We start from the raw sequence: 13799 nt of genomic DNA on the forward strand, positions 1-13799 counted from the left end.
CACACTACCACTTACCACCTCCCGTATCCCTGGCTCTCCTTATTCCTAGTTCAGCACTTGTATTTAATCTGCTAGCATGGGCCATTCTCATGTCTCCTAACAAAATTCTTCATCCTTCCCATACTGCTTCCTTTTTCCTAGTTTCTCTGAAATCTTTGATCTTAATGCACACAAGTGGTATCTTCACCACTCTTCACATCTAACTTCTACTAATCAAGACAGTCATCCAAACAACACAACAAACACCAGACATAGATCTGTCACCTAAAGGCCTGCAATCCATGTCCAAAGACTCTTCCAAAAATTTACCTAAAGCTTTCAGGCTATCCTTATACAGACACAAAGTGAGACTAGTCTCAGTGAATAAGTACACTGATTAACAAACTGAATATACTATGCAGCCTTACACTCTAACCATAGGCCAATAGGAACATCAAAACCACACATGAATCATGGTGTTACCTTATACTTTATCTCCCAGGGAAGGATCTATTTCTTTGATTCCAAACATTTACAGCTATCAACTAGCCTTTAGTTTCCTCTCCAGTGGGATCTACCATGACTTGTAGCTCCTCCAAGTCTGGCTAGTTCTTAAGTATTACCTGCTTTCAACTTAAAGCTCTTTAAACAAATCAAACCAGCCTCTCCAATCCAACTGTTCCTATACATTCCCTATATACCTTTTTTTTTTTTTTTACTATACCCCTAAATTTACTTAGAAAGTTCACAATCTCACATGCATCAACTTTCTGTACCAACCCCCAGCTATACCACTTTTCCTCATCCAATCCTATCTGTCCTCTAATGTTAACCTTATGCCTCCTGCCAGGTTCTACACTCTCAACTAGCCCCACCCCAGCAAGATTTTCAAGGAGCCCCCAAACCAAGATTGTAATCCTGACTAAATTCATAGGTTTCTCATACTCTATTCCTTCTCCTGCTACCTATGCTACATGTCTTTCTCTAACATTCTCAGAAATAGTTTCGTACAACATAAGCATGTAAGAAAACATTGCCTCATGAAAATGCCCAAGGATCAGGCAGAGATCAATCAAGATAAATGAAAGAGATAGAATTTGACAAAAGGAAATTGCATTTATAAAGCTCCAGAATAAAGTGCCATATAAATGCCCAGGAAAAGTTACTAAAATGCAAAGGGGGAAATGAGAAAATATAAGAATATTAAATGAAAGGACTGTTCCAGATGGCTCTGAAAGTCTTAAGGATGAGTCTTTAAGAAAGACCCACAGCAGGGCAGGGAACGATGTGGCTTAGTGCTAGAATGCTTGCCTAGCATACACGAAGCCCTGAGTTTGATGTCTCAGTACCACATAAACAGAAAAGGGCAGAAGTGGCACTGTGGCTCAAGTGGTAGAGTGCTAGCCTTGAGCACAGAGAGGCTCAAACAGATCACAGGCCCTGAGTTCAAGCCCCATGACTAGCAAAAAAAAAGGGGAAAAAAAGACCCACAGTAAACCTAACAGAACCACAGAAGACCTGGGAAAGAACAAGGAATAACTGTTATGAGTGTAAAGGAACGATGAGACTAAATCTAAGAAGGAAAATTCACAAATAAAGCCTCAACATCTCAAGAAATTAGTTTCTCCACTTTTCAATTCTCTTATTTTTCCTTTTCTTGTATCTGTCCTGGACTTCAACTCAGCCAAGGCACTTTCTCTGAATTGTTTTGCTCTACACCACTTTAGCCACAGCTCCACTCTGCCTTTTTGGTACTTAATTGGAAATATAAGCCTTACACAATTTCCTTCACAGGCTAGACTCAAACCTCAATCCTCAGATCTCAGACTCCTGAGTAGGCAGAATTACAGGCATAAGTTTACCAGTGCCTGGCATCACTTCTAATTTTCTAAAAACAATCCTTCCCCACTCAAAACAAGGTCTTTTATTTGCAATCCTATTTCGTACCTAATTTCTTAACTTCCCTTACAAAAATAAAAACAAAAAACACAAAACTTCTGGCTTGCAATTAATTCTTCAAACCATTCACCCACAATTCCACACCTCACACCAAAATCCTCCATTTAAAAAAAAAAGAGGAAACCAGTAGGTGTTAAGCCAAGAAAATTAAGTCACAATGTTTCTAGAACTTTTAGGGGATGCACCAAAAGGAAAGAAAAAAATTTAAAAAAGAGCATCCAGGCAGTACTTAAGACAAAAAACAAACTACCAAAAGACAACTCTAAAACCCGAAGTTTCCAAACTGGCTAGGCAAAAGTCACCCAAGAGAAAGAAAAGATGCAAGGAATTTCTTGTTATAAAATTACAAGAATGCCAACTAATAAAATTAGTAGGATATTTTGAAATTATTAAACTGTTTCAGAACCGGCACTAAGAGGGGAGCAGGCAGAGGTGTCCAGGAGATGGTCGTAGGTAGGAGCTAGCTCAGCACTATTAGCTGAATGGACTGGAAATATGGGGGACAACAGTAAACAGAAATGAAGTTTCAAGAAATAAGAAGCTAGAACGTCTTTGAAATTGTTCTTCCCAACAAAAAGCTTATTGAAGGCCTTTAAAGACTGACCAGAATAAAGAATAAAAAGGGAGCACGGCCTGCCGTACGTCTTCGAATACGTTATTTTTAAGATTCGGCGGCCCCATTCCCCCCAAGTCAACTTCAGGGTTGATACTACCGAGAGAAAACTCCGTGAAACCGGGCCACCTAGTTCAAGGCCTTGGCTGGACCGCGAAGACCTATATTCGGCCTTGAGCGATGGGGGAGGGGGCTGCACGGCGCCCCGCCGTCTGGGAGGCTCCGGTCGGTCCACAGGCCCTCCAAAGGGGCGGGGAGGCCTAACGCCGCAGTCACGAGGGAAAAGGGACCGGGCGGGCAGGAGAACGCATCCGCGAGCAGGCCGCAGGCCGTGCGCCGCCGCCGCCGCCGCCCCCTCCCCTCCGCTTAAAAGACCAACCAGGGCAGCAGCGGCGCGAGCGAGCGAGCGAGCGAGCGCGGCCTCGACCGCACGTGGGAGGGGGGCGAGAAGCCGAGTCTCGCGAGCTCTCCTCCAGAGGGGAGCGCGCGAACCTGAACGCAGGCGGCGGCGGCGCGCGCCGTTGCCATGGGGGAGGGGCGCGAGCCGAAGGCCGCGCGCGACAGGAACCGCAGGGAGGGAGGGGGAGGGGAGGCGGGGAGGCCCGCGAGGGCTTCCGCGCGGGCCGAGGGCGCGCGGGCCCGCGTGAGCGCGACGGCCCGGCCGTTCCCCGCGCGCCCTGGCCGCCGGCCGCGGCCACCACCCCTCCCCCACCGGGCTCGCGCGCTCCTTCTCGTTCTCACCCGCCGCCGCCGCCTCCACCCGCCGCCTCCGAGGGGGAGAGGTCCCGCTGCAACTGCTGCTCGGGCTCCAGACTCCTTCGGGGCCTGGAGCCGCCGCCTCGCCTCGTCAGTCCGCCCGCCTCAGTCGACGCGGACGCCTCCTCGCTACCTCTGGGGCCGCAGCGGGCTCCGACTGCGCCACTCGCACCCCGCCTGGGCCACGCTTGCACGTCAGCACGACTAAAATGCGTCAGCACGCAACTGCGAGCGCCGCGGAGCCTGCCGGGAGCCGTAGTAGGCTCCGTGACGTGGTGCGCAGGCGCCGAAGCCTCACCAGGAAGTATAGTTTTTTTAAGGCGTATGGGATGCTCGAATCCGTTGCCCAAAAACTTCAAGTCCCGTCAGCCATTGCGAGGAAGGGCGGGGCGAGCGGACCGGACCCTCAACGTCCACCTGAAGCCTCCCGCGAGGGGGAAGGGTATCGGGCCTTGCGACACCTCGAGAAACTACACTCCCTCCTCCCCCACTACACACACCCAACGCCGCCTTCGGCCCAGAACTTTCTGGGAGCTGTAGTTCCGCGATGGCGCGGAACCCGTATGTAGCCTCGGCCAAGGCGCGGCAGCCATTTTGTTCCCCCCTCTGGGGCGGCGGTGGCGCGAGCCCGGCCCCGAGGCCGCTCCGAGCGGACCGTGGGTCTCCTCCACAAGCCCTCGGGGGCGCAGCCTGGGCCTGCGGGGCTCCGGGCTCAGCGTCCAGGGCGAAGGCGGCAGCAGCCCTCCATGGTGTCGGCGGCTTCGCGCCGTAGCCCGCGGGGAGGCGGGCGGCCAGCCCCGGAGGAGCGGTCTTCCGCCACCTGCGGGTAGGGTGGCCGGCCGGGAGGCCATTTTCCCCCGCACGGCTGCTTCTGCGGCTCTTCCCGGCCTGCCCCCCGCTTGCCTCCTGTGCTGGACTTGTTAAATAGTCCTTCTCACGAGCGCTTCATTTTGGGGGGCCTGTCCCGGGGCTGTCCACTTGAGACTCAGCACCACTTTCCTCTTTTTTAAGTAGTTCATTGGAAATAAGGATCTCAAGGCCTTGCCTGCCTCAGCTGGCCTCAAACTGCCCTCCTCAGATACCAGCCTCCTCACAGACAGGAGCACCTGCACCCAGCAATGACTACATTTTTTTTTTTTTAATTCGGTTTCAAGGCTTGAATTCAAGACCTGGGCGCTGTCCCGCAGCTCTTTTGCACAAAGCTAATGCTTTACCACTTGAACCACAGCCCCACTTCGGGCTCTTTGAGATAAGAGTCTCACAGGGACTTTTCTGCCCAGTTTAGCTTCGAACCCTGATCCTCAGATCTCAGCCTCTTGAGTAGTTAGGATTGCATTTCTTTTTTTTCTTTTTTTTTTCTTTTTTGCCAGTCCTGGGGCTTGAACTCGGCCTAGGCACTGTACATGAGCTTTTGCTCAAGACTAGCACTCTACCCCTTGAGCCACAGCACCACTTCTGGCTTTTTCTGTTTATGTGTTGCTGAGGAATCGAACTCAGGGCTTCACGTACACTAGGCAAGCACTCTTACCACTAAGCCACATTCCTAGCCTCTGACTACATTTCTTTCGGGGCAATGTCATTCCTTCCTTCCCAGTTTTTCTCTCCCATCACCAGCCACAAGTTGTATAGTTCATTTTCAAAATAGTGTCCAATGAGCACTATTACTGCATTTGTTCACCCTTTGTCCCTCCTTTTCTGTGCCTCCCCTTACACATAAACGAACAAAGACATAAACGAACAAACAGAACAAAAAGGAAAGAAAACAAAAACATCAATCGGGCTGGGAAGGTGACTCTGTGGTAGAGTGCTTGCCTTGCATGCATGAGGCCCTGGGTTCGATTCCTCAGCACCACGTAAACAAAAAAGAAAAAACCGGAAGTGGTGCTGTGGCTCAAGTGGTAGAGTGCTAACCTTGAGCTGAAGAGCTGAGGGACAGTGTCCAGGCCCAGAGTTCAAGCCCCTCGACCGGAACAAAAAAGAAAAAACATCAAGAAAAAAGAAACCTCATAACCCATAGCACAGTTTCAGGAAGGTAACATCAGAGCAATGCTAAAATCCGTAGAACGTAATGAAATGTCAACTATTCTGATAGCAAACATTTTTTTACAGTAAAAGAAAATTTAAAATCATGAATTCGTTGCATTTAGTTGTCAAATCTTTTAGATTATGTGGAACAGTTCCTGACTATAATTCGTGACAGTGAGTTTTGGAGATAACAGGCCATTTTGTCGATAATTTGTAGCCAAGAACCCTGATTGAAGACAGAAGCTAGTGGTTCACACCTGCAGTCCTAGATACCAGGGAGACTGAGATCTGAGCTCTCTTCTCCAGTTAACAACGACAACAACAACAAAAGCCAGAAGTGGAAATGTGGCTAGAGCTGGCTTTGCACTTCAATCTTCAGACCTCAGCTTCCTGAGTATATATGATTAACCAGTGTGAGTAACCAGTCACCAACTTTGTCATTGTTGCTGCTGCTAGTCTGGGGCTTGAACTCAGGGTCTAGGTAGGCACTGTACCTGAGCTTTTTTTGCTCTAGATTAATATTCTACCACTTGAGTCACAGCTTCATTGGTTATGTGGAGATAAAGTCATATGACTTTCCTGCCCAGGCTGGCTTTAAACCTCCATCATCAGAGCCGGGCGCTGGTGGCTCACGCCTGTAATCCTAGCTACTCAGGAGGCTGAGATCTGAGGATCGCGGTTCAAAGCCAGCCCGGGCAGGAGAGACCGTGAGACTCCCATCTCCAATAAACAACCAGAAAACCGGAAGTGGCGCTGTAGCTCAAGTGGTAGAGCGCTCGCCTTGAGCTGAAGAGCTGAGGGACAGCACCCAGGCCCAGAGTTCAAGCCCCACGGCCAACCAAAAAAAAAAAAAAAAAAAAAACCTCCATCATCCAATCCCAGCCTCCTGAGTAGCTAGGATTACAGGTATGAGCCACTGGTGCCTGGCTTCCCCACTTTTATTTAGATACTTAAACAGTGAAACAATAACATGATTCCAAAAGACATGTCTATACAATAATTATATTTATTCAGAGAATGGTTGTTTTCTCATCCCCAGCCCCTCAATTATTCTTTTTTTTTTTTTTGTCGGTTGTGATGCCTGAATTCTGGGCCTACGTGCTGTCCCTCAGCTCTTCAGCTCAAGACTAGCACTCTACCACTTAAGACACAGCACCACTTCCAGCTTTTTCTGTTTATGTGGTGCTGAGGAATTGAACCAGGGCCTCATGCATGCTAGGCAAGCACTCTACCACCTTCCCAGCCCAATATGTTTCCTTAATTCCCTTTCATACACAAAGACAATACAGGTATTCTTTGCTACTTTACTTTTCCCCCTTCGTTTGTAGAGATTTGTGGATGTAATGGTATTTACTCAGCTAGTCTTGTACCTCTGATCACTTAAACTATTTGCACTATTTTGTAATTCCAAACAACACTGCAATGAGTAACCAAGTACATGTCTATTTTCACCTCCTGGGACATCTGTCTTCCTGCTGTAAATTCCTAAGGTGTGAAGGATAGAGCAAAAAGAAAAGACAGCAGTTTTGGTCATAATGCCAAATTCCTCTCAGGTTGGCTTCTCTTCCCACTAGCAAGTATGAGAGTGCCTGCTGGCCCGCAGCCTCACCTATAGAGGGAGCACTATACTTGTGAATCTAAGCTAGTTCTCTGGACAAGAATTGGTATTTCCATGCAGTTTTGGGTGGAGAAATGCAGGGAATACAGAATATCTCATTTTACCTCTCAAGTAATACAATTCAGGAGCATTAAGTACATTATGAAATCATATAACCATTACCATATCCATTTCCAGAACTTTTTCAACATTCTAAGCAGAAAATCTATACTTTTAATCCGTCCCTGAATGGAAGAAAAGTCTTACAAGTCATATATCTGCCAAGTTAATATCCAGAATATACAGAAAATGACTTGCCAAAGAAAAAAGCCCCTTCTGCCATAGGGAAACTAGAGAGGGTACCACTGCCACACCTTGTGCTCCAGCAGCTCTGCTCTCTGCCCTAGGAGGCTGTCTTGGATGCAACTCATTTCTCCAGTTTCTCCTGACAGTAGAGAGCCAGTGCCAGGACCCCAAGTCCTGAGAGCATTGTGGCATAAGAAGGGGAATAAAAAAGAGGACCCTCGGAGCCTCATGTGCAGGATTTTTTGTGAGGGGTGGGGTGAGGCTGGGAAGCCTGCCTGAGATTGAACTCAGTGCCAAGGACCTCACCCCTTAGCCACATGTCCCCCAGTCCTTTTGCTTTGAATCTCTTTAATCAGGTAATCTCACACTTTTGCCCAGCCTGGCCTTGGACCTTGATCTTCCTATCTCTGCCTGCCAAGTATCTGGATTTAGAGGTGTGTGTAAGAAATGAGAGGCAAGGGACTGATAATGGGGTCAACTTTTGGGGGGGACAGACCTGCCAGGCTGTTCTAAGTGGGAATGGAGGCAGCAGCTGTCAACAGGTGTGAGTGAAATTTAAAATTCAGGGAGTGGACAGTCATGATTCACATTATGTGGGCTGCCAGAATTGGGGGAAGAAGAAGAATGTAATGAGACTTGGCAACTGAGTGGGGATTTGTGCATCACACTGGGAAAATGGTACAGCATGGGGAAATCGAAACTTAACAGATTTTTGTAAATAGGCAGGAAGTACTTTACAATATCAGCAAGCTGATTTTGAGACTTTAGATGGTGTGCTACCCAATCTGACCCTGACATGTAGGTTTTTAATTTGCTTTTTTTCTTTTTTTGGGGGGGGTGAAGGGCGGGTTTCTGGGGCTTGTACTCTGGGCCTGGGTATTGTCCCTGAGCTGCTTTTGCTCAAGGAGAGCATTCTACCACTTGAGCCACTGTGCCACTTCTAATTTTTTTGAGTGGTTTGTTGGAGATAAGCGCTCCATGGGGCTGGAAATGTGGCTATGTGGTAGTGCTTGCCTAGCATGTGTGAAGCCCTGGGTTCAATTCCTCAGTACCACATAAACAGAAAAGGCCAGAAGTAGCACAGTGAGATGAGTCTGATAGGCTTTTCTGCTTGGGCTGGCTTTGAACCCCGATCCTCAGATCTCAGCCTCCTATGTTGCTAGGATTAGTGGTGTGAGCCACCAGTGCCTGGCTCCCAACTGGTACTTTAAGGAACTTTATTACTAGATCTTTATTACTAGTCCATCTGTTTTTATCTCAAAGCAGCTGAAAAGGAAACCAAGTGAAACTCAGTGATGTTCACTGCTTACCACCAAATCTGTAAACTAAGCTATTTCCGGAAAGGAAATGGGTGGGACAAAGGCAGTTACTCTGACTTGTTTTCAGCTCCTGGCACCAAATTAAGAATCTTCTGGAACTGAACACAGTCAAGGTAAGGGTGGGAGCACCATGTCCACGATGTGGGAGTTGTATGGATGGCTCATTATTGGATGCAGTTGGGAACGTGCAGGCCCGAGGGTGGGGGGTTCAGGCTGAAGAAGGCCTTAATGAAGGGGCAGCCCAGGTGAAACAGGCATGAATCAAGACCTACCTTCCTTCTCCCTTGTATAACTAATATATGCTAATTTTATTTGTTTATTGTGCCTGTACTAGGGCTTGAACTCAGGGCCTGGGTGCTGACCCTTAGCTTCTTCCACTTCAGGCTAGCACTCTTAGCACTTGAACCACAGCTCCAACTTATTTTTGGTGGTTAATTGGAGATAAGAGTCTCAAGGACTTTCTTGCCTGGGCTGGCTTCCAACTGTGATCCTCTGATCTTAACCTCCTACATAGCTAGGAAAATAGGCATGAGTTGCTGGTACTGGCCATGTATGCTAATTTTTTTTAAATCAGGCCTTCCATCCACCAGGAGTTGCCAGGCCAGGGCAGGGTCAGCCACAGGGTGTCATGAGATTTGGGGGTGCTGAGAAAGAAGTGGGGAGGGAATGGCAGAGAAAGTGTTAAAAGCCTACTATTTTCTTCACACCCACCACATCCCCAGGACCCAAAGGTGCGTCAAGGTTCTGTGGGGGGCCCTGTGGCAGAGGAGGCATGCAGGCAGCAGAGGAACAGACTGAGAACAAGAAGGAAGTGGCAGTGTCTTCTAAGGACCCAGAGAACCATGTTCAGCATGCATGTGGAGACCCTGGGGTGCAAAGAAGAGATACTGAGGAGCCGCCCTCTGAGGGCAGACTGCTTTCCAAGATGACTGAGGAATGAGAAAGTGGGAGGCCGGGGCTGACACCATCCCACAGGCCACCGGGACCCTAACAGGAGTCAGCTTGGGTTGTAGCTTAAGGAGGGCATGACCAGAGACGCACTCACAGGCAGCTAGGGACCTTGTAGGGACTACAGAGCTCCTGTTCCAACTTCCTAGCTGCCTCCCCTGTTGGAACTATCCAGAAATGGGAGTGGGGGGGGGGGGGGATACAGGGGAGGGGCAGGTGAAGAGCAGCTTAGTGGCCACCCCTGTGTACATCCGGGCCAGCAACTGACAAGAGCAATAGAAAGGGGTGTATGGGAGACTGGGCCCTTGGTAGGCAATCCCTGTACCTCTTGAGGGGTTTCTAGCCAGCCCAGCCGCAGGCAGAGGCCACTCAGAGGCCACATGGAGGGTGGGTTGGGGCAGCCCATGGTCTCGAGGCCATTCCTTTGTGCCCTCTGTCTAGGTGCTCCTACCAAGCACAGGAACAGCTAGGGGGCAGTAGGCAGGGCAAATGGGGCCCTGCCATGGGCTGGGCTTCATGGTCCCAGGGAGTCAGGGCAAGGGTGGAAGGTGACCTGGACTCTCCTCCCTACAGGACAGACCGCTCTACTGTCTCAAAGATGATGGGAACGGAGTCTGCCGTTTCAATCTCCTTGGTGAGAACCAAAGGCCCCAACAGGCCTCCCATGGGCAGTGAGGGTAGGCACTCCGCTGCCTTCCCACGGGCAGATGCCCCAGGGCACCTGAGATGGGCTATCCCTGACCGAGGGCCTGCAGCTGTCAGAGGACACAAGGCTCCCTGGGCCTCCACCCAGATGGGGGGCCCAGGCCTCTGGGAACCTTGCTGAGCAATCAATCAGAGGGAACAGGACCCAAGGAGCCACAAGGCCCCTCTGGGGCATGCCAGCTTGCACACCTCGGGTCTGAGTATCAGCCTGGTGCAGGGCGGGGTCCCCGGGCCCTGAGGGAAGCGCACTCATCTAAGGCCAGAGGGGAGGGAGGGGCAGTTTGCGTCTGTTGGGAGCTTGTTCTTCCCTGGCAGCTGGTGGGACCGAGCCATCTCCAGGGTCACTGTGATCGTCCCTGCTCCTGTGTCCTAAGGGACCTGAGCCTGTAGACCCCTTCATGGCCCCCAGCTGTGGGATGGGCATGGAGCTAGGGAGGTCAGGGGCCCATCTTTCTTCCACTAGTCACTGCTGAAGACAGTATCTGTGACGGCGACCTTTACCGGACCTGCGGCATGGGTTTTTGGAGCTGTGGTGGCGGTGGTCATTATTACTGCTGTCACTTATTGTATCGTAAAGGAGGTAAGGACTTTGCTCTCCATGGCAGACCTGGGATGGATCTGCAGCCAAGGTTCCCATGAGTAACAGGAGGGGTGGGGGTGTCGGTGGACTGCTCAGGGTAGGTGTGCAAGAAGGGGCGGGTCCCTCTGGGGTGCTCAGCACCCTCCTCTTCCCTCGGCACCTTCCCCACCCCTCCCCCTCCTCAGTGGCTCAGCTGACCTGCCTCTCTTTTTCAGGTAAAGAAGATGAATGAGAAAAAAATGAAATGATGGCTGCCTATTCAGTGTGAAGCCCTGGATTCCAACTCCCCCCCAAAAAAAATTGTTTAAAGATACAATTGTTATCCAGGCCCTGGTGTAACTGTGACAGGAAGGCCGCTGACAACACACAGTACACATTCCAAATTTTGAGCGTGAACAATGTAAGAAGTTTCATTAAACACAATTAGATGTGCTTATTAGATGCCTGGCTTTTTTTTTTTTTCCCCTTTTTCCCCTAGAACTAGACTCTAACCTGCAGGATCCTGGGTCCTTCAGCACCCACCTCCAATCCTTACAGCCCTTGGTCCTGCTGTGCCTGGAAAAAAAAGCCCCGGATTGCTAAGTAAGCAAAGTCCCTGAGGTTTGTTTCCTGCTTCCTCGGCAGGGAAGGGAGCAGTGGGAGCTTGTCTGGGCCCTCAGGGGAGACCAGGAAGTCCTTACTCTCCCTGCTGGGCACTCTACCCTGGGCCAGACCAGTTCCTTGACTACAAGTAAACACAGAGCCACTGGCAGAGGGCCCTGGGGCCAGACCAGTTCCTTGACTACAAGTAAACATAGAGCCAAGAGGGCAAAGTTCTGAGACAGGAAGAAACCACCTGAAACTCAGGACTTCCTGCTTCTTCCAGAGATCTTAAGCTAAGTGCCTAGAACAGCCTGGACTTGGTTCCTCACCTTAGAAGTGGGCCACTGTCCTTACGAGCTCTAGAGTCCTACCCTGTGGCTAGATATGACTGACTCTGCCTTCTAGGGGTCCTCCTCTGGGAGCCCTCATCCCCTCCTCCACACCCTCCCAGGACAGCCGGCTTCCGTTCCCCAAAGCCTCCCCAGTCCCATGGCTGCTAGGGCCTGGGTCCCAGCGGAGAGGAGTACTAAGCAAGCACTTTGCCACTGAGCTCCCTCCCCAGCCCCAGTAGGCAATATTTTAAATAACTTTTATGTTTTTTCAGTCCTAACAATGGTTCTCTCATGTGAACCAGGCCATTCCAACTTTTCCTGTGCTACCTTGTTCTTAGAAAATTACTTATACATTCCTAAGTATGACCTGTTCCCACATTTCTAAAGTTGCCAAGCCTGAACGGCAGCAGGTCAGAAAAATCCAGACTCCACACTGCCGTCTCCAGGATAAGGTGTTGGTGTCACATTCTACCTGCTGCATTTTGTCCACTAGGCTTTCTCAAAAGGACTAGGGCAGCCGGTGCCAGTGGCTCATGCCACCAGCTTTTGTGGCTTTCCTAAATTTTGTACGTAGATGTCTTAGCAGCTGAACAAACAATCAGTCAAACGTAGTCTTTCAATCCCATCACCCCTGACTGTTTGCCACAGACCAAAAGTGCAAGTAAGGGTTTCCTGTAGGCCTCCATGAACTGGGTAGCTTTGAGCAACTAAGTTTATTCTTTCACAGTTCTGGAAGAAAAAAGTACAAAATCAGGGTGTCAGCAGTGCTCACTTCCTCTGCAAGTTCTAGGGAAATGCCCTCCTCAGCTCTTCCAGCATCGCCTGTCTCCCTTCATGTCTCTGCCTCTGTACTCAGACTCCTCCACTGGCCTGTATGTTTGCCTCCATTTCCTGTTCCCTTTGTCTTAAAAAGATGCTCATCATTGGAGGGCTGGGGATGCCACTCAGGGTAGGGCTGGCTTTCAGATGTGCAATCTGCAGCACCAGAGAAAGACAGAAACAAGTCAGGCGCTGGTGGCTCAGGCCTGGAATCCTAACTACCCAAAAGACTGAGATGTGAGGATCAGTGGTTCAAAGCCAGCTCAGGCAGGAAAGTCACTAAGGTTCTTATCTCCAACAACAACACAAAAAGACAGAAGTGGAGCTGTGACCCAAGTGGGAGAGTGCTAGTCCTGAGCACAAAAGCTCAAAGACAGCACTCAGGCCCACAGAGTTCAAGTCCCAGCACCAGCGAAGAAAAAAAAAAAAAAATGTGAAGGGGTAGCTTACCTAGAGGTGGGAAAGGCCTTGCGTTGGATCCCCAACCAGCAAAAATTAAATCAAACGTGCCAGGGAGTCACGCCTGTCATCCTAGCTACTCAGGAGGCTGAGATCTGAGGATCGCAGTTGGAAGCCAGCCTGAGCGGTACAGTTCGAGAGACTGGGATCTCCAATGAACCACCAGAAACACGGGTGTGGCTCAAAGTGGTCGCGCACTAGCCTTGCGCAGAAGGGCTGAGGGGACAGAGCCCAGGGCCCTGGGCCCCGGCCCCGCGTCCCACCAAAGGGAAATAAACTAAGTTCGGAGGGTCCCTCGGTGTGGCTAAGGAGTGACACCGGCTCGGGAGGGCTCGCGGTGGACACAGCCCGGGGCCGCCCCCTCGCCCCGAGGGCTCCCGCGGCCTCTCCCCGCGGCCCGGCCGGGGCGCTCGGTGCCCGAGGCTCCCGGAGGCCTCAGCGGGCCTCGACTACTCGGCCAGGAGCGCGGAGCTGCAGCAGCTGCTCGGGGCTGCGCCCAGACGCACCCTGGTGCCCACGGCACCGGGCTGCTATACAACTACAAGGGTCCGGTGCTCAAACGGCCAGGCCGGGGCCAACGCGCGGGGACCGGGCGGGCCGCCAGGGCCGAGGGCCGCCGCGGGGGCCGGAAACCGGAATCCAGGCCTGCGGGCCCCGCGGAGGAAACGCCCCTTTCCGACAACACCCAATCCGTTTCCGCCACGCCCCCTCGATCCCGCCCCGCGCGCCGATTGGTCGGTCCGTCAGCCCGCTGCCGCGAGGGGAAGACCCGGAGAAGCGGAGTCCTGCGAGGAATGGGCTCTGGAGCCCTGCCGCGCAT

The 13799-nt window shown here is 51.0% G+C and overlaps 1 protein-coding gene across 11 annotated transcripts in view; it reads right to left on the reverse strand.

Moving 5' to 3' along the window:
- LOC138825464 (serine/arginine repetitive matrix protein 2-like) overlaps nucleotides 1-13136 on the reverse strand; it is a 30147-nt gene extending 17011 nt beyond the window's left edge. For 7 of the 11 annotated variants that reach the window (XR_011371406.1, XR_011371405.1, XR_011371407.1 and 4 more), the window contains exon 1: nucleotides 3293-3482. The gene's annotated coding sequence lies outside the window, so the exon portion shown is untranslated. Of the gene's footprint in view, nucleotides 1-3292; nucleotides 3483-12970 lie in introns of those variants that run through there. The other 4 variants (XM_070020068.1, XM_070020067.1, XM_070020065.1 and 1 more) reach the window with 2 other exon arrangements.
- Nucleotides 13137-13799: the final 663 nt, after the last annotated feature.

This window comes from Dipodomys merriami, unplaced genomic scaffold (assembly GCF_024711535.1).
Source record: "Dipodomys merriami isolate MVZ:Mamm:240054 unplaced genomic scaffold, mDipMer1.0.p SCAF_137, whole genome shotgun sequence".
NCBI lineage: Eukaryota > Metazoa > Chordata > Mammalia > Rodentia > Heteromyidae > Dipodomys > Dipodomys merriami.